The 22,272-nt window shown below is 41.1% G+C and overlaps 1 protein-coding gene across 2 annotated transcripts in view; it reads right to left on the bottom strand.

Moving 5' to 3' along the window:
* Positions 1-20,512, bottom strand: part of LOC144753731 (cytosolic phospholipase A2 gamma-like) — a 928,534-nt gene extending 908,022 nt beyond the window's left edge. For both annotated transcript variants that reach the window (XM_078641315.1, XM_078641316.1), the window contains exon 1: positions 20,407-20,512. The gene's annotated coding sequence lies outside the window, so the exon portion shown is untranslated. The remainder of the gene's footprint in view (positions 1-20,406) is intronic.
* Positions 20,513-22,272: the final 1,760 nt, after the last annotated feature.

Below are 22,272 nucleotides of genomic sequence, written 5' to 3'. Positions count from 1 at the left end.
CGGTACGCGCCCCGGGAGCGCTCCGGGGCAAAAAAATAAAAGAAATTCTATTACATAATTATACAATATAAAATTTGTTATAAAAAATATTACTTTTCATACCTATAGAGATTTGCTATTAAAAAAACATTGAAATTCACTGAAAAAACCATAGGTTTCACACCAGTTATAGTTAGGAATTAGCATTTAAAAAACCTATTAAATTCTCTGAAAAAAACATAGGTTTCACACCAGTTATAGTTAGCTGGCAATTTTACTCGCATAAAACCATTGAAATTCCCACGTTATAGTTAGTCGGACTCACTATAACTTGCGCGTGCAATGCACTGCTGATGACGTCACATATTACATCACTCATGACATGGTCAGTGACATCACTTATGACATCACTGATGATACCATCCTTGTGACACAGTGACAGACCTCCTTTCACTGTAATGTAACCCTTGAAACACATATTCAAAAATAGAAACTAAAATTTTCAAAAAAATGAAGATACCCATATCAGTTACAACAACCAATTCAGTAATTCCACCATCTATATACACATCCACTTATTCACAAACAGTTCTACATAGTCACTCATACATATACTCACTCATCATATGTAGTGATAGACCTATACATCCTGTTACACACCGACAGTCATCCAAAAGTTACTCACACACATACTCACACATGCAAATAAACTATTGAACATCCATTTATTTGCATATACAGCTATACACACACAACCACCTTACTTCTAAGGAAACTTACACATACTTACTCTCTTAAACAATCACTTATAGAAACACATACTTATTTAAACAGGAACTTTTACAATCTCATACTCTCACATATACTCACTTACATACATCAATATTCACATATACTAGATTACAACATATGTAGTTACTCATAAAGACACTACTGGGACAGTCATTCACTCACTAACACACACATATACACACTCATCCACCCATACAGTCTTCAAAACACATACAGAGAGTCACTTATTCATGCATCTATGTGCTAAGTAATACCACCACCAAACCATACAAACACTCATACTCATACTAAAACAAACATCTAATAACCCATATACAGACACATGTAGCTACTCACCAACCCATGCAGCCACTTATACAGAAAGTGAAACACTAATCCTTATATTTAAATATTTAAACATTACTCACTAATATATGTATTGCCTAAGATACACTTAATAAGCCACTTAACCAATCAATTTTTTTTAAACATTTTTTTTAACATCTAAACACTTATTTAAACATTTATTCTTCCATCAACTTTTACATATACATATATAACACATATTTATTTCTCGGAAAGACACACATTTACTGGATGGTGTCATCATTGATGTCATGAGTGATGTCACTGACCATGTCATGAGTGATGTAATATGTGACGTCATCAGCAGTGTATTGCACGCGCAAGTTATAATGAGTCCAACTAACTATAACGTGGGAATTTCAATGGTTTTATGCGAGTAAAATTTCGAGCTAACTATAACTGGTGTGAAACCTATGGTTTTTTCAGTGAATTTAATAGGTTTTTTAAATGCTAATTCCTAACTATAACTGGTGTGAAACCTATGGTTTTTTCAGTGAATTTCAATGGTTTTTTAATAGCAAATCTTTATAGGTATAAAAAACTAATACATTTTAAAACTAATTTTATATTGTATAATTATGTCAAATTTTTTTTTTATTTTTTTTATTTTTAACCTCGGGGTAAGCGCAATGTTACGGCGCGCCCCGGGGCGCGTCCCGGGGAGCGTCCCGTTAGCGCTATTCTTGTGAACGAAAACAACATCGTGACGTTTCGCGTAGCCGCATGATGCGTCATATGACGCACTGCGTAAGCGCACCCGGAAGCACGCGAGCGCATACGATCGCGCAACGTCCTGACGCGCTTACGCTGCACGCCCCGGGGCGCGTACCGTAAGCGCGTCGGGTCATGTGATCTGAAAATAACACTTTTCATTGGTGCAGATCAGTTTTGGTTTCCAAATGATGAAAGCCCGGATCATGTGACTTGAAAATAACACTTTTCATTGGTTCCTAACTTTTTTTTTTTACAAAGACTGAAATCCCCACCCATTTCCTTCACTTCTTGTTTCACTTTTGTGAGTGCAAGACCTGCTTTTGGCACCTGTGTCATATTTACTTCTATTATCATGGCTGCAAGAGCATCCAGCAGCAGTGATGAGACTGAGGATTTCATTGATGAGGAGGTTCCTAAACGAACTGTGAAGGAACATTTCATTTGGAAATTTTTCAAAATTCCAGAGGGGGAGAAGAAGGTAAATGCTCCAAAGGTGGAGTGTCAAATATACCACACCATCTTATCGAGAGGAAATCCCAGAAAAAAATACAGCTTCGGGAACTGGACGATGATACGCCACGTGTCAAGGAAACATCCCCAGAACTACGCACGGGAGAGTGTCAGGGCTCTGGCATGAGAGGCTCCCAGGGATGGTGGCTCTACTTCTACCGGTGGAGCAACACCTTCTGTGCATCGGCGTGAGCAGGAGATGATACCAAATATTCAGCCTGCTTTTAATCAGGCTATATTAAAATGCCGAAAATGTGACCATCTTCTTTGCTATGGGGAGCAAAGTGTCACACTCATGGTTCGAGCTCTCGAGAACCACCGCTGCTATCCCCAGGCCTAATTTTTTATTTTTTTTGGCTCCTGTTGAGCTGTTTCCAGTTCCCTGTATTTGTTTTTGATAAAAAAAAGAAGAAAAACAAAAGTTCTTTTCAGAGCTACCTCCAATTCTCATCAAAGAGCTGTGTTCTTAAAAATATGAAAAAGAACTCCCTTCAATGTATTAAAAAATGCTACATTTGTAAAGAAGTCTGTCATTATTTTTTCTCTAGGGTACACTCCCCGGTGCGCGTACCGGGCGCTCCCCCCGCGAAAATAGAAAAAGATTTTTTTTTTTTTTACCCGAGGGACCCTTTTATGGCCCCCACATCAAACCTAGGGGGTCAGGGGGGGTGTACCCTGCCCCCTTTTGGTCATTTCCCCCTTTGTTTTTTGCCACCTCTTGTGTCTAGATCCTACTGAGACACAAGATGGCGGCCACTGCGGACTGTTTCGAATGTTTACAGACACCCGAGAGCCAATCAGCTTTCCGTGCGCAAGTCGCTTAGCGCGCCCGGTGCGCTCCCCGGTACGCGTACCGGGGCGCGCTTATAGATATATATATTTTTTTAAAACTCAAATTCCTCAAAATCCTCTGGAGCACATATCTTGAGACATAGCAAAGGCACATCGGGCTACCAGTTCCTACAATTTTGCCAAGTTTGGTGAAAATCCATACAGCCGTTCGAGCTGAAAGTGAGTTCGACCGCCCTACGGAAATTAACATGGGGAAACACGTTTTGGGACCCCCTTTTATCTCAGCCCCCGCTGTGGTGTCCTGAAAGAGAAAAATGTTATTATGCAAGCAAAATGCGATTAATTCCAATAGCAAGTGCTATTGGAATTAATCGCAAGCATTTTGGAATTAATCGCATTTTGCTTGCATAATAACATTTTTCTCTTTCAGGACACCACTTATTGCCAACTCTCTGGTACGGCCATGGGCTCCTGCTTCGCCCCCAGCTATGCAAATTTATTCGTAGGCTGGTGGGAGGAGCAGGTAGCCTGGGCCCCCGGAAACGTGGTATGGAACAACAAAGTGGTGACATGGTGCAGGTACATCGATGACCTGTTCCTTGTTTGGGACGGGTCTATTGATGAAGCTAATCAGTACATACAAGTACTCAATGAGAATGAGTGTTATCTGATATTCACTGGGAGTGTGGATAAAGAAAGTGTGAATTATCTAGATCTACAAGTGAGTGTCAGAGAGGGACATATTTGCACACAACTCTATCGCAAACAGACTGCTGGAAACAGTATACTGCACGCCTCAAATAGTCACCCCCGTAAACTCATCAATAACATCCCTTACGGGGAGTTCTTACGACTCAAACGTAATTGTAGCCATACTGAGGATTTTGAACAGGCTGCAATTGAAAGCACAGAGAGATTCCTGATGAGAGGATATAGTTTGCAACTCCTTCAGGACACATTGAGTAAAGTCAGGAAACTACCCCGTACAACACTTTTTGTCAAAAAAACTCGCCCCACATCAGATGGAAAATTCCGCATGATTACACCTTATGCTGCGAATTCTTTTAAACTGAGATCCATAATGTCCAAACATTGGCACATCCTCAAATCTGATTTGATAGTAGGGCCAAACATCCCCGAGGTGCCATTAATTACATTCAAGAGGGCAAGATCACTACGTGATCAGATGGTCCATAGTTATTTGCCGCCACTGGAAAAACAAATAGGGACTTTGAAGGACGCTAAAGGCTTTTTCCCTTCCGGAAAATGCAAAGCCTGCTCAGCCAGCAAGATAACACTAACATATGAAGTTACAGGCTGTAGAGGTGGCAAGAAAATCAACAAATTTATGTCCTGCCATACGGACCATGCGGTCTACTGTCTGATGTGTCCTTGCCTTTTAAGATATGTTGGAAGTACCATTAATCCTGTCAAATTGAGGGTGCTTGAAAATATGAGGGCCATCGTAAATAAGGATTTTTCTTACCCGGTGGCCCGTCACTTCTCCATCAAGCACAATAGTAACAGGAATCTCCTAAGATACTTTTGCCTGGATCACGTTAGTGAGAACCCGAGGGGAGGCAATAGATTGCAAACACTCAGGAGATTAGAATCTCGATACATTGTCGATCTAGAGACAAGGGCTCCAAGGGGCCTTAATATGGGGGAAGAACTGGCATCTCACTTAGGTTGAAGAATAGATACCAGTATAAATGTGCTTTATTTGATACAAGATTTGGACTGGTATATAACAGTGATTAATAGAATGGGTCTGTTGGGTTAAAGCTGCGCCTAGATTTGAATGAATTGCATCGTATGGAAATTGTATGGGTTATAAATTCCAAATAGTCAGCAGCCAATAAATGGCTGCAATTGCCGATCCACGCCAAGATTTATCTTCCCATGATTATTCTTTAATGTGGTTTTCATGGGGATGTTGTGCAATGTTGCATTACGTTTGTTCTTGTTTTTAGCTTGGACATATTCTGTCCTGTAGATCACAACAAGCAATGAATGAATTTTCGTTTGCCGATACACGGCTGGAATTACGGTGCTTATAGCCCAAATGTATTTTCCTTTGATGTTTGTTTAATGATAACATATTTAAAGATGGCGCGTAATATTGCGCCTGTGCTGTAGTCCATTGTTTGTTTTCATTAAGTTTTGCAAACACACATAATGGCGCCGCACAGCGTTTTCCAATGTGAACACTGACGAAGGGATTTTGTTCCTGAAACGCATTTGTTCTGAATAAACCCTTTGTTGATATGCTGCTATACCCGTGAGTGCTGTCTTTTCCTTAACCCGGCTGGGCATTACTAGGAAATTGGAGCTTTGATATTACACGCGGACACCAACGCGTGACAGCACCCGCTTCCGAGAGTGACTCGTTTTTTTGGTGTAACCGGAGCTTGGGGATATATATATATATATACATATATATCTATTTAAATAATGTACTTTTACAAAGTATATGCCTTCACCACGTATGCCTTTGCGTTGTGATGGCATGCGTGGTAAAGGCATATGGGGAGTAAATGTTTGCGGGATAATGGTATTTCGTTGTATTGGTTTTGCGTTATCAAAAATGCGGACTAATGGTATGCGGGACTTTATCCCGCGGGATAACGTCATATATTCGCTAAGCCAGAGTGAGAGATGGTAACGGAATGTTGGTGTGATTGTGATGAATGGAATACCTGCGTGCCTGTGTGGATGAGTGGTGACAGTTGGAGATGGGCTGAGCAGCTAGGCAGGGTGCTCCTGGTGGGGCTGGTGTAGGAGATGTAGGAGCTGGTACATGGCTAGTACCTGAAAAGAGCTGACTGGACTATGATTAGTTCTACCCTGAACGGGAACCCATAAAGAAGACTTGAAATAATACTACAAGGTTACTAGTGTCTCTATGTGCAGGGTACAACAGTTAATATATGAGGTTGCCAAACATATATCATAGCTTTAACAAGTGTTCAAACAATCTGTTTTGATTCTCAAAGTACAGCGGCACGAGTCACGACAAGTGCCAGTGGACATTTTAAAGAAATGTTAATGTTGGGCATACACAGTCACACAGGGAAATAGGGTACTCAAACTGGGCTTTTTTTTCTGCCCCCAGACAAATCTTGAATACACGCAAACGAGAATTGATCTCTTCAAATTTACAAGAAGACTAAAATTACACAAATATTTCAAGACTAAACCAACCATACACGAAACAAGATGTTTACAGAACAAGATCAAAGAGACTGACATTATCCAACTAGGTGATTTAGAAACTCTGGAGATCCTGGAAGAAATAAGATCTGAAACCCCAGTGGAAAACAAAAATGAACAAAGTCTGACACAAAGAAGCAGACAGGTGGGCATTGAACAAGAAGCTCCCTGCAGCCCCTTTAAACCAGCCTCCCAGTTCCTCCCACAAATGGCACTTGATGCTATTGACATTTTTTCGGAGGCTATCTTTAAGGATTTGGTAAAATTTCGATCAACAACAAAAAAGAAAGCCAAGAGAGATCCGTTAACACGAGGACAGAGAGAGGCATTGAGGAATCTACAAGCCGACCAGACAGTAATTTACAAACCATCCGATAAAGGCGGCAATGTCGTCATCTTGGCCAAGGATCTTTATAACGGGGAAGCTAAAAGACAATTACTAAATCAACATAACTATGAACGCACCACCATGAAAAGATACCAGGAAAGTGTGCATGGGTATGATGGATTGATCCAGAAATGGCATAATAAGAACATGCTCAACACCAAGGAGTTTCTGTTCCTGCGTTCCAATCATCCAGTCATTCCGACCTTTTATCACCTTCCAAAGATCCACAAAGATCTCAACACACCACCAGGCCGCCCCATCGTATCCTCAATGGGCAGCCTAACTGAGAACTTGTCAACCTTCATCGACCATTTTCTTTTTCAATCGGTCTTGACTTTATCCTCTTATATCAGGGACACCAAAGACTTTATTGTACATTTGGAAGGATTATTCTCGGACCCCACCTATGTCCTCATTGTTATGGACATCACCAGCCTCTATACTTCTATTGAACATTCTCAGGGTCTGAAAGCAGTAGAATACTTCATGAGCAAAAGACCATTGAAATTTGCAGGACACAGCACCATGATTCTGGAATTGACTGAATTTTGTTTATTGAATAACATTTTTCTATTCCAGGGGGATTTATTCCGACAGATTTCCGGGACCGCGATGGGCACCTGCTTTGCCCCCAGCTACGCGAATGTATTCGTCGGCTGGTGGGAGGAGCAGGTGGCCTGGTCCGCGGGAAACCGTGAGTGGACTGCTAACGTGATAAAATGGCATAGATACATAGACAATCTCTTTCTAGTTTGGAAGGGATCGAAAGAGAGCGCTCAAGATTACATCTCTCATCTGAATAACAACAATGTTAATTTACAGTTTACTGGTGAGGTTAGCCCAGTGGCAGTGAGCTACCTTGATCTTCAGATAAGAATTGAGAACAACCAGGTGATTACGTCTCTGTATCAAAAGCCAACCGCTGGAAACAGCATTCTACACGCTGACAGCGGACATCCCACCAATCTGAAGAAAAGCATTCCTTATGGGGAGCTATTGCGCCTCAAACGCAACTGCTCACAGGAGGAAGACTTTCAAAATGCAGCTAAAGATAGCATTGAAAGATTTAAAACAAGAGGCTATAGTCCATCCCACCTGAGTCAAACATTAAGAAAAGTAACCAGAATCCCAAGGGCTGAGCTACTGAAACAAAAAAATGACAAAAAAAGTGAAGATGGAAAATTCCGTCTGATCACCACCTTTTCCGGCGATGCCGATTTTTTTAAATCAACTCTACGGAAAAATTGGCATATCCTGAAAACCGATCCGATTATTGGGATGGATATCCCGAATAGTCCCCTTGTGACCTTCAAGAAAACTAAATCTCTCAAAGATCTTTTGGTACATAGCCACCTAGAGACACCCAAATCAAGAACTAACACAGTTGCAGAAATGAAAGGCTTTTTCCCTTGTGGAAAATGTAAGGCCTGCACACACAGTAAAAGAGTTTTAGGCTATGAAATACCTGGTCTTAAAAACCGCAGGCCTATAAATTCCTTTATAACTTGCTCGACGCCATATGTAGTGTACTGTTTGGTGTGCCCCTGCAAGTTGAAATATATAGGGAGCACTATTAAGAGTGTTAAATTGAGAATTCTTGAGCGCATGCGTGCTATAGCAAACAAAGATATATCATCACCTGTAGCTAAGCATTTTGCTATAAAACATCGAAGCAATAGGGACGAATTGCAATATTTTGGAATCGATCAGGTACCGGAACATGAAAGGGGTGGCAACAGACTAACTAAGCTCAGACGCCTAGAATCTCGATATATAATCGACCTGCAAACGAAAATTCCAACAGGCCTTAACAGTGGGGAAGAATTGGCCATTCACCTAGGAAAATAAGAGTATAGAGAAATTTCCAGGGCCACTTTAACCAATCTCTATGAAACAGTATTGCCAACTGAGGCATTACTTTGTGAGGGTTTTTCAGCGGTTCCGAGTGTTAGGAACCGCCATAGCCGATCCACGGCAAGATTGATTAACAGGGATGTGCTTGATACTAGGCTACACCATTCAATGTGAACACTTTAAGATCATTTGGTGTTAAAGATACACTATAACGATATTGTTTGGGGTTTGAATTGCACTTAATCATGTATGCTATAATAGAACACTTGATAAAGTGGCGGGAATGTTTAACAAATCAGTCCGATTATCGGTTCGATTGAGCCGATTCACGGCTTAATACAATATCAACTAATGCATTTGTATATACTTATAATGTTTAACATTCAGCAAAGTTTCACTATTAACTATGATTTGATTGTATATGGTTTTGCCTAAATTGCACATTCAAAGATGGCGCTAAAGAATTTTCATTGAGTAGTCCTACCTCACTTTCTGTTTGAGATTGTACGCTGCATTTAAAAATGGCTTCAGTGCAACACTCTAGTTGACACATTGACAAAGGGCTTGACCCGAAACGCGTCTGTGAGAAGCGCTTAATAAACTTTGGAACCAACTGACGAAACACCCCACGAGTGCTGCCTTTTTCCTTCCCAGCTGGGGGGGAGACTTGGAGCGGTATTTATACATGGTGCACCACCGTGTCAGCGGCACCCACCGCTAGTGCCCCGTTGCTGTTGGTGCAAACTGGAGCTGAAATAGTAGGTAGTTATAGTTAGGATTGTTTTCCATAGGGAAATCGCAACATTCTTTTGGGAATAACTTTGGCGCCGGTTGAGAAATCTGCCTGAAATGTTCCTCTAATTTGCCTCGCGACGCTCCGGTCCTTCCCTGAAAGTTTGGGGGGGATTCTTCAAGCGGGGGCCGAGATAAAAGAGGGGTCCCAAAACGTGTTTTCCCCATGTTAATTTCCATAGGGCGGTTGGACTCACTTTTAGCCCGAACGGCTGAATGGTTTTCTACCAATCTTTGCAAAATTGTAGGGACTGGTAGCCCGATGTGCCTTTGCTATGTCTCAAGATATGTGCTCCAGTGGATTTTGAGTAATTTAGGTTAAAAAAAAAATATATATCTATAGCAGCTTACCCGTGAGCTTACCCGTACGCTAACGGTACGCTTACCGTACGCGCACCTACGCGTACCGTACGCGTACCTCTAGTGCGCGAGCTGCATTCTGATTGGCTGCCAATGTCTGTCAACACACCAAAACAGAAACTGTTGGCAGCCATCTTGTGCCTCGGTAGGCTGAGGCACAGGAAAGCAGAAAAACAAACGTGTAGAACTCAAAAAAGGGGCAGGGTAGAAGCATCCTGACCCCCTAGGCCTGCTCAGGGGGTTCCACAAGGACCCCCAAGGCCCCAAAAAAAAAAAAAATTTCGGAAAGTCGCGGGGTACGCTTAAGGTGCGCACGGTACGCGTACCCGCACGCGTACGTTCCGCGTACCCCATTTAAAAAAAAAATAAAAGATTTGGGGGCCTTGTAGAAACACCCTGACCCCCCTAGGGCTGTTCAGGTGGTCCCATACGGATATTAACATATATAAACGTTATCCGCTTAAAGACTTAGCATTTAAAAAACCTTGCGAGTTCACTGAAAAAAACAAAGGTTTCAGGCCTTATATAGTTAGGAATTAGCATTTAAAAAACCTTTGAAATTCACTGAAAACACCATAGGTTTCACACCAGTAATAGTTAGGAATTAGCATTTAAAAAACCTATGAAATTCACTGAAAAAACCATAGGTTTCACACCAGTTATAGTTAGGAATTAGCATTTAAAAAACCTATTAAATTCACTGAAAGAACCATGGGTTTGACACCAGTTATAGTTAGCTGAACATTTTACTCATACACACACATACCCCCCCACACACACCCCACACCCACCCACCCCCCCACACACACCCCCCACACATACCTCACATACCCACACCTCCACCCACACCCAAACACCCCATACACCCACACCCACACACACACCTTACACACCCACACCCCCACCTACACCCACACACCCCACACACCCCCACCCACACACACCTCACCCCCCCCACACACACACACAGACCTCACAGACACACCCCACACATCCCCCACACACACCTCACCCCCCCCCACACACACACCTCTGACACACATACCCCCACACACACACACCACACACACACCTCACACACACACACCAACACACACACTCCTCACACACACACACCCACACACACACCCACACACACACACACACCCCACACACACACCCACACATCCTACACACACACCCCACACACATATCCCCCACACACACACCCCACACCCAACCCCCCCCACACAGACACCACACGCACACACACTCATTATTTTTTTTATTTTTTTGAGGGGGTGCGCGCCCCGGTACACGTATCGGTACACGTACCGGTACGCGTACCCTGGAGAAAAAAAAGAAAGACAGAGTTTTTTTTAAATGTAGCATTTTTATATAAATTGGAGGTAGTTCTGAAAAGAACTGTTTTTTTTATTCCTATTGATGTTTTATATTTTTTTTATTGTTTTTTTGAACTTTTTTACTTTTTTTGGCTTTTCTGAACAATTTTATATTTTTTTGTCGTTTTTCTGGGGTCAAACAAAACACAGGGAATTGCAAACAGCTCAACTGGAGCAAAAAAAAATAGAAAAAATGTAAGTTGCTTGCTGCAGTGATGGCTGTCTGCAGCTCAATTGAGTAAAGTGATGCTTTGCTCACCATATGAAATTGTTTTGTTGCAATATTTGCAAACACATTTAAAATTTGCAAACCTGGTTTGTACATTAGAGACCATCTCCCTAGCCTCTGCACCCGATGGAGTGGGTTGATTGGAGGCGCTTGAAGAAAAAGGATGGGGAGGGTGCTTGGTCAGTTCCCTGACCTCTGCTGCCGAATAATTGTTCGGGTGCTTCCTCTGCATATGTCGAATCATAGTGTGGTTCCCAAAAGAATAATTCTTCTTTGGGTTCCCTCTTGACAGTTGTTGGCCACAGATGAGGCAAGTCACCTTAGCTGCATTCACCTTTTTTGCACCCTTTGGCATCTTGTAAAAGTTCCAAATAAAATGTTCCTTGGGTCTGTATGGGGGATTGTCCTCAGGCAGAAAGTCCCTCTCCTCCTCCTCCTGTTCGTCCTCCTTTTCTTCTTGACCACCAATGTGGTCTTGTGGTGATCCTTGTGGTGGTGGTGGTGCAGATGCACCTGCAGCTGCTACTAGTGAAGCCATTTCTCACAGAATGAATGCAGGTCTTCTTCACTCAAACAACAAAGTTAAAATGAGGAAAAAGGTGGGGTCTTTCATCATTTGGAAATCAAAACTGTTGTGAACCAATCAAAAGTGTTATTTTCAGGTCTCATAACCTGGGCTTTCTCATCATTTGGAAACCAAAAGTGTTCTGAACCAATCAAAAGTGTTATTTTCAGGTCACATGACCCGACGCGCTTACGCTACGCGCCCCAGTGCGTGCCCGGGGGCGCTTACGTTGCGCAAACGTATGCGCTCGGGTGCTTCCGGGTGCGCTTACGTAGTGCGTCATATGACGCATCACGCGGCTACGTGATACGTCACGATGTTGTTTTCGTTCGCGGGAATAGAGCTAACGGGACGCTCATCGGTACGCGCCCCGGGGCGCACCGAAGCACTGTGCTTACCGGTGAGCGCATCGGTACGCGCCCCGGGAGCGCTCCGGGGCAAAAAAATAAAAAAAATTCTATTACATAATTATACAATATAAAATTTGTTATAAAAAATATTACTTTTCATACCTATAGAGATTTGCTATTAAAAAACCATTGAAATTCACTGAAAAAACCATAGGTTTCACACCAGTTATAGTTAGGAATTAGCATATAAAAAACCTATTAAATTCTCTGAAAAAAACATAGGTTTCACACCAGTTATAGTTAGCTGGAAATTTTACTCGCATAAATCAAATTGAAATTCCCACGTTATAGTTAGTCGGACTCACTATAACTTGCGCGTGCAATGCACTGCTGATGACGTCACATATTACATCACTCATGACATGGTCAGTGACATCACTCATGACATCACTGATGACACCATCCTTGTGACACAGTGACAGACCTCCTTTCACTGTAATGTAACCCTTGAAACACATATTCAAAACTAGAAACTAAAATTTTCAAAAAAATGAAGATACCCATATCAATTACAACAACCAATTCAGTAATTCCACCATCTATATACACATCCACTTATTCACAAACAGTTCTACATAGTCACTCATACATGTACTCACTCATCATATGTAGTGATACACCTATACATCCTGTTACACACGACAGTCATCCAAAAGTTACTCACACATATACTCACACATGCAAATAAACTATTGAACATCCATTTATTTGCATATACAGCTATACACACACAACCACCTTACTTCTAAGGAAACTTACACATACTTACTCTCTTAAACAATCACTTATAGAAACACATACTTATTTAAACAGGAACTTTTACAATCTCATACTCTCACATATACTCACTTACATACATCAATATTCACATATACTAGATTACAACATATGTAGTTACTGATAAAGACACTACTGAGACAGTCATTCACTCACTAACACACACATATACACACTCATCCACCCATACAGTCTTCAAAATACATACAGAGAGTCACTTATTCATGCATCTATGTGCTAAGTAATACCACCACCAAACCATACAAACACTCATACTGATACTAAAACAAACATCTAATAACCCATATACAGACACATGTAGCTACTCACCAACCCATGCAGCCACTTATACAGAAAGTGAAACACTAATCCTTATATTTAAATATTTAAACATTACTCACTAATATATGTATTGCCTAAGATACACTTAATAAGCCAGTTAACCAATCAATTTTTTTTAAACATTTTTTTTAACATCTAAGCACTTATTTAAACATTTATTCTTCCATCAACTTTTACATATACATATATAACACATATTTATTTCTCGGAAAGACACACATTTACTGGATGGTGTCATCAGTGATGTCATGAGTGATGTCACTGACCATGTCATGAGTGATGTAATATGTGACGTCATCAGCAGTGCATTGCACGCGCAAGTTATAATGAGTCCAACTAACTATAACGTGGGAATTTCAATGGTTTTATGCGAGTAAAATTTCCAGCTAACTATAACTGGTGTGAAACCTATGTTTTTTTCAGTGAATTTAATAGGTTTTTTAAATGCTAATTCCTAACTATAACTGGGGTGAAACCTATGGTTTTTTCAGTGAATTTCAATGTTTTTTTTAATAGCAAATCTTTATAGGTATAAAAAATAATACATTTTAAAACGAATTTTATATTGTATAATTATGTCAATTTTTTTTTTTATTTTTTTTTTATTTTTAACCTCGTGGTAAGCGCAATGTTACGGCTTTTAATCAGGCTATATTAAAATGCCGAAAATGTGACCATCTTCTTTGCTATGGGGAGCAAAGTGTCACACTCATGGTTCGAGCTCTCGAGAACCACCGCTGCTATCCCCAGGCCTAATTTTTTTTGGCTCCTGTTGAGCTGTTTCCAGTTCCTTGTTTTTGTTTTTGATAAAAAGAAAAAGAAAAACAAAAGTTCTTTTCAGAGCTACCTCCAATTCTCATCAAAGAGCTGTGTTCTTAAAAAAATGAAAATGAACTCCCTTCAATGTATTAAAAAATGCTACATTTGTAAAGAAGTCTGTCATTATTTTTTCTCTAGGGTACGCTCCCCGGTGCGCGTACCCCCGCGAAAATCGAAAAAAAAATATATATTTTTTTTTACCCGAGGGACCCTTTTATGGCCCCCAAATCAAACCTAGGGGGCCAGGGGGGGTGTACCCTGCCCCCTTTTGGTCATTTCCCCCTTTGTTTTTTGCCACCTCTTGTGTCTCGATCCTACCGAGACACATGATGGCGGCCACTGCGGACTGTTTCGAATGTTTACAGACACCCGAGAGCCAATCAGCTTTCCGTGCGCAAGTCGCGTAGCGCGCCCGGTGCGCTCCCCGGTACGCGTACCGGGGCGCACTTATAGATATATATATTTTTTTTAACTCAAATTCCTCAAAATCCTCTGGAGCACATATCTTGAGACATAGCAAAGGCACATCGGGCTACCAGTTCCTACAATTTTGCCAAGTTTGGTGAAAATCCATTCAGCCGTTCGAGCTGAAAGTGAGTTTGACCGCCCTATGGAAATTAACATAGGGAAAACACGTTTTGGTACCCCCATTTATCTCAGCCCCCGCTTGACGAATCCCCCCCAGACTTTCAGGGAAGGAGCGGAGAGCCGCGAGGCAAAGTTGAGGAAAAATTCAGGCAGATTCCTCAACCGGCGCCAAAGTTATTCCCAATAGAATGTTGCGATTTCCCTATGGAAAACAATCCTAACTATAACTACCTACTGGCGACCGCCAGTAGGTAATATATATATATATATATATATATATATATATATATATATATATATATATATATATATATATATATATATATATATATATATATATATATATATATATATATATATATATATATATTTAAATAATGTACTTTTACAAAGTATATGCCTTTACCATGCATGCCTTTGCGTTGTGATGGCATGCCTGGTAAAGGCATATGGGGAGTAAATGTTTGCGGGATAATGGTATTTAGTTGTATTGGTTTTGCGTTATCAAAAATGCGGACTAATGGTATGCGGGATTTTATCCCGCGGGATAACGTCATATATTCGCTAAGCCAGAGTGAGAGATGGTAACAGAATGTTGGTGTGATTGTGATGAATGGAATACCTGGGTGCCTGTGTGGATGAGTGGTGACAGTTGGAGATGGGCTGAGCAGCTAGGCAGGGTTCTCCTGGTGGGGCTGGTGTAGGAGATGTAGAAGCTGGTACATGGCTGGTACCTGAAAAGAGCTGACTGGACTATGCTTATTTCTACCCTGAACGGGAACCAATAAAGAAGACTTGAAATATTACTACAAGGTTACTAGTGTTTCTATGTGCAGGGTACAACAGTTAATATATGAGGTCTCCAAACATATATCATAGCTTTAACAATTGTTATAACAATCTGTTTTGAGTCTCAAAGTACAGCGTCACGAGTCACGACAAGTGCCAGTGGACATTTTAAAGAAATGATAATGTTGGGCATACACAGTCACACAGGGAAATAGGGTGCATGGATTCTATTAAATATACCATGAATATAAATCACCTGTGAACAAGCACTACATCCACTTACAGGGTTGCTGCAGTGAAAAATCTTATTTGTTTATGAATAATGTTTTATATATATATATATATATATATATATATATATAACATATTTACTTGAAGAGACTTTAAGACTGCTCTCTCTAATCATTGATCTGTTGTTGCATCATTCACATTTTGCTTCCGCCGAATGCAGCATACAGCATGGGGTAGGGGTCAACCTTTTTACAGGCACTGACTATCTTCACTTTGAGTAACTGAATCATTCTCTTTCACAAGGAGCACAAAGTTCCTATCAGTGCCAGTGTTTTGATTTTATTTTATTGTGGAGGGCAGCCTTTGTTTTTAGTGCCCAGTGCGATATTAGGACTCTCTCTACCAGATGTGATCACAGTGTGCATAGTTTGCTTTCAGTGTTTTTGTAAGTCCAGCTTGTATAAACATTTAAAATATCATATTACTTACCTATCTATATGTCTGTCTGTCTAGCTATATGCCTATCTTATCTTTTTTTACAGAGTTTTACATAGCGCAAACTTGACCCGAATCGGGTATCAGAGTGCTTTACACAGCACCAGTTACGTAACAAGAGGAGACACATTAATTTTTGTTAGGCACAAGGAGATTAAGGGCCAGATGTAGGAGCCAAAATACCGGCCGGTAACAGCCGATTTCGGCCGTTACCGACCGGTATTTATGATTAGGCATGTAGGGGCCATTATTTTACAGAATCGGTAAATTTACCGATTCGGTAAATTTACCGATTCTGTAAAATACTGAATCGGTATTTTTACCGATTCGGTAAATCCAAATGTAGGTGGCACTTCACAGAGTGCCACAGGCCCTTAAGAGTCGGTATTTTACCACCCAATCCTATTGGGTGGTAAAATACCGAATTCAGGTGTGCATGCACATCTGTGCATGCACACCTGTGCCATGTAACACACAGACATGCCCTTAGGGCATGTATGTGTGCCACATGGCACACATGCCTGTACTTGGGGTGCTAGAGGGTGTCAAAGTGACACCCCCTGCACCCTTGCAGGATTCGGTATTTACCGATTCGGTAAATACCGAATCGGTATTTCCCATTGATTCCTATGGGCTTCAGAGCCCATAGGAATCAATGGGAAATACCGATTCTGTATTTACCAAATCGGTAAATACCGAATGTTACCGATTCGGTAATTCACATTAAAAAATTACCTACATCTCCCACCTTCAAATTTACCGATTCATAGATACCGAATCGGTAAAATTCGGTATTTATGAATCGGTAAATTGAAGTTACCTACATCTGGCCCTAAGTGATTTGCCCAGAATCATAGGATGATCAGCGTCATTGCTGAGACTCCAACCCAGTTCCACAGATTCGAGGTCGACCGCCCTAGCCGTTAGGCCAACTCCTCTCCCCTTCTCTGTCTGTCTATTTATCTACCTTTCTTTCCACCCACCTGCCTATTTACCTGTCTATCAACCCATTGATCTGTCTAAATATCACTTTAGATATTGGCTAACTTTAGGGTTGGTTGCAGCATGCTCACATAGAGCACATCCATACACAAAGTAGTACCCTTCAGTGCCAGGGACTACATTGGTAATGTGCGATTTTTTAAATACCAAAAATATATTTGCATTTGGCCAATGTATTTTTTTAAGACTGATGATGGCCCAACAATAATGGTTTGCCAACACCATGGGAGAAAAAAATAAGAAATGCCATAAGGCTGTAAGCCAACGCCAGACAATGCTTGCTCTGAAACACCCTTTCTAGGGTGTTTCCAATCTTATGAGGAAAACCAGGCCTTTTAACTTCTAATGGCCTCCGTGATTTATTGCTATGCCTTGCGGGATGCACAGGAGTTTGGGATCGATCGCCCATAAGCATGCATGTATGTAGACGTTCCTGCTCTATCAAGGCAGACCGTGCCCCGGAGACCCCTATTTCTGTCTCTTGAGTTACTCCTACAGTTTGTTGGAGTAAATCTCTAACAATTTCCAGGGGGGGGGGTAGAATGAACAGGAGTTTGGGAATGTTCACAAACATACATGGTATTGGTCCAAAGCATACCACACTTGAAATGCCTTCTTGCCACCTCTTGAGTGGGATTTCTGATAGCAGATTTCTATGCACTTATAATGGAGAAATCAACTCTCATGAGAGGTATTATGTTTGCCAGGATTCCCTCTGTGGATTGCTGGCAGGAATAAAAAGGGTACATTTTGTGGAAAAAAAATTAAATTACAACTACATCTCCACTCTGGCTGCTGCTGTGCAAAGGCATATTTTATTCCTCTTTAACGTTCTCATATGAGGAGTATCTACTGTCCAAATGAATTTAAATCAGGTTCCTGCAGTGTGTGCGAGGAGGCAACAGCCTGGAGCCTAAACCACTGCCAGAGAAATGCAAAAATGAAACTCCGGCAGATATTTAGTTTTTTTCAGCAACTTTTCAGTAAAAATTAACCACAAACACTCATTTGAAAACTCTCTATTTCACTCCTCTAACGCAAAGCGCACATCTCTCAAAGCCATCACTTCAAATGTGGTGACATGCAGGGGCGATTCCACCATTGTTAAAGACCTTCAGAAAAATACGCTAGAGCATATTAGCCGCCATCTAGAGAACTAATACATTGCTTCTAAAGCCCTACATTGGAAGTGCGTATCTTTCACATCATGTATTATTACAAACAAATTGCACCTTTACCAACTGTATGCATGGTCAACATGTATACACTGCTTGGAAATAGAAGGTGTACGCCATTTTCAATTCTGAGGTTTAAATCATTCAAACATACAATGGAGCTTAACATTTCTACTGAGTGTACCAGCTTTCAGCTAAAAGTGATAAGGGTTAGTGTTATATCCTAAGTACTACATTTATATGTAATCAGCCTAGGTCCTTCTAGCTGCTAAGCCAGAGTGAGAGATGGTAACGGAATGTTGGTGTGATTGTGATGAATGGAATACCTGGGTGCCTGTGTGGATGAGTGGTGACATTTGGAGATGGGCTGAGCAGCTAGGCAGGCTGCTCCTGGTGGGGCTGGTGTAGGAGATGTAGGAGCTGGTACATGGCTAGTACCTGACAAGAGCTGACTAAACTCTGAATATTTATACCCTGAACGGGAACCAATAAAGAAGACTTGAAATAATACTACAAGGTTACTAGTGTCTCTATGTGCAGGGTACAACAGTTAATATATGAGGTATCCAAATATATATCATATCTTTAACAATTGTGCAAACAATCTGTTTTGAGTCTCAAAGTACAGCGTCATGAGTCACGACAAGTGCCAGTGGACATTTTAAAGAAATGTTAATGTTGGGCATACACAGTCACACAGGGAAATAGGGTGCATGGATTCTATTAAATATACCATGAACATAAAGCTCCTGTGAACAAGCACTACATGCACACACAGGGTTGCTGCTGTGAAAAATCGTATTTGTTTATGAATAATGTTATATATATATATATATATATAACATATTTACTTGAAGGGACTTTAAGACAGCTCTCTCTATTCATTGATCTGTTGTTGCATCATTCACATTTTGCTTCCGCCGAATGCAGCATACAGCATGGGGTAGGGGGTCAGCCTTTTTACAGGCATTGACTATCTTCACTTTGAGTAACTGAATCATTCTCTTTCACAAGGAGCACAAAGTTCCTATCAGTGCCAGTGTTTTTGATTTTATGTTATTGTGGAGGGCTGCCTTTGTTTTTAGAGCCCAATGCGATATTAGGACTCTTTCTACCAGATGTGATCACAGTGTGCATAGTTTGCTTTCAGTGCTTTTGTAAGTCAAGCTTGTATAAACATTTAAAATATCTTATTGCTTACCTATCTATATGTCTGTCTGTCTAGCTATATGCCAATCTTATCTTTTTTTTACAGAGTTTTACATAGCGCAAACTTGACCTGAATCGGGTATCAGAGCGCTTTACACAGCACCAGTTACGTAACATGAGGAGACACATTAATTTTTGTTAGGCACAAGGAGATTACGTGATTTGCCCAGAATCATTGGATGATCAGCGTCATTGCTGAGACTCCAACCCAGTTCTATTATCTACCTTTCTGTCCACCCACCTGCCTATTTACCTGTCTATCAACCCATTGATCTGTCTTCACACCTGTCTAAATATCACTTTAGATATTGACTAACTTTAGGGTTGGTTACTGCATGCTCACATAGAGCACATTCATTCACAAAGTAGTACCCTTCAGTGCCAGGGACTACATTGGTAATGTGTGAGTTTTTTAAATACCAAAAATATATTTGCCTTTGGCCAATGTTTTTTTAAGACTGATGATGGCCCAACAATAATGGTTTGCCAACACCATGGGAGAACAAAATAAGAAATGCCATAAGGCTGTAAGCCAACGCCAGAAAATGCTTGTTCTGAATAGGTTGGACTGTTTTCCCCCATAATTTTAAGACCATGCACATTTTGAGCATGCTGTCCTACTTGAAATACATGACTAATTAGGAGAGGTTTTACCTGCAGTGTTGGTGTACCTCCAAAATCTTCAGAGCCTGGAATTGCAAGGTCAAAGTCCAGGTAAGTCTTTTTCGATTTCCCAAGCTTCCTGCACACACACTGCTGAGGGCTGCCAATTTTCTTCTTTGTGGTGCTCCTTTTCTTTGCTGAAACTCTGGGCGTGGCAGCCCTCAGCTAAAGTGTGAGAGTCAAAATCGATTGCGCCACAAGGTATTTTACATAGAGGTAAACATGTGGTCCGGTATATTTTTTGTGCTCCATGCAGTCATGTGTTACATGCATATATTATGCGATAAATACATTATTCTGTGTGTATTGTATTAATTAATTAACAATAGGTGGCTGTATATGTTATCGTGAGAGTCACACATATATTTGAAATGGAATTGCAACTTATTTTCTCATGATACTTGTACCCGTTTGTACTAAATTTTTTAATGTTAAGGTAAACGGAAACATGGCTACACGAAAGTTCCGGGCCAGACATAGCAACCTTCCTCCCCTCTAACTACGCTATCGTAAGAAGAGACAGACAGGGCCAAGTAGGTGGAGGTATTGCGGTTATTTTTCGCAAAGATTTTACCTGCAACTTGGAGCCAGTTAATATTCCTGACTGTGAAGCCGCATTTTTTAAAATCACCCTAAACCCCAACTTCACACTCTCCGGTCTCCTAATTTACAGGCCACCCGGAAATGCCAACACATGGGCAGCTAACCTAGCAAATTATATCATCCCTTTCCATCTAGACTACAAAAACTTCACACTCCTTGGTGACTTAAATTTGCACTTTGAGGACTCAACAAACGTGACATGTTGTAACCTAATCGACGACCTAACTGCACTCAATCTGACACTACTCAACTCAGGACCTACGCATAAGGCAGGACACCTATTAGACCCCATTTTTCCAATATTCCAGGACTAAAATGGATGCAAACCAGCCCCATATGTTGGTCAGACCATCATCTCCTTCGCTTCTGCCTCACTCTACCCAATGCCCCCCCAATAATCATGGCCGGGCCAGCTAACTCCATGAGAAACTGGAAACATCTTGATATCGAAATACTGAACCAAACCCTCACTAACAGACCGCCTACCCATGACCAGAATATGGAAAGTATAGCCGAAGCCACTAATTTATGGCTGGAAAACGCAGCCGACATATGCCTTCCTCGAATTCAGGCAAAAAGAAACATCCATCGCCCCCCAGCCCCCTGGTTCAATGAACTCCTTAAATCCGAAAAATCAAAATGCAAAGCCCTCGAAAGGCAGTGGCGAAAAGACTACAACCATGATAAAAAGATGATATATAAAAAGGCCAGAAACGCATACCACTCTCCCTGCATTAAGGCCCGAGCCCTATATGTTGCCAACACTATAAACACCGCCGCAAACAAAGCAAAAATACTATTTAACACAGTAAAGGACCTTGCAGGTGCTCAAACAATTGTACGACTCGTCCTTTAAATAAAAAACAATGCCAGGACCTTGCCTCCTTTTTCAAAGAAAAAATTGAAAAAATCATTCTTAACATCAATTCCATCTCCGAGGAAAATGGCCCACAGGAAGATATCCTCGTGATATCGGACAAAATGAACATCTTAGAGAAATGGCCTCCTATAACCGTGGATTCCCTAAAATCCTCCCTCAAGTCCATCTCATCGGGCTCCCCTCGTGATCCAGTACCCGTTAGTGTCCTAAAACAGCTTGACACCACCTCCCTGACTATTATAGCAGACACTCTAAATTCCTCTCTCCAATTCTCCACAGTCCCATCACATTGGAAACACGCAATGGTAAACCCACTCCTAAAAAAACCCACAGCTGACCCCGCCATCCTGACAAATTATCGGCCTATATCTCTG

Source organism: Lissotriton helveticus, chromosome 5_1, assembly GCF_964261635.1.
Source record: "Lissotriton helveticus chromosome 5_1, aLisHel1.1, whole genome shotgun sequence".
Taxonomy (NCBI): Eukaryota; Metazoa; Chordata; class Amphibia; order Caudata; family Salamandridae; genus Lissotriton; species Lissotriton helveticus.
This window is presented reverse-complemented; position numbering and strand designations above follow the sequence as displayed.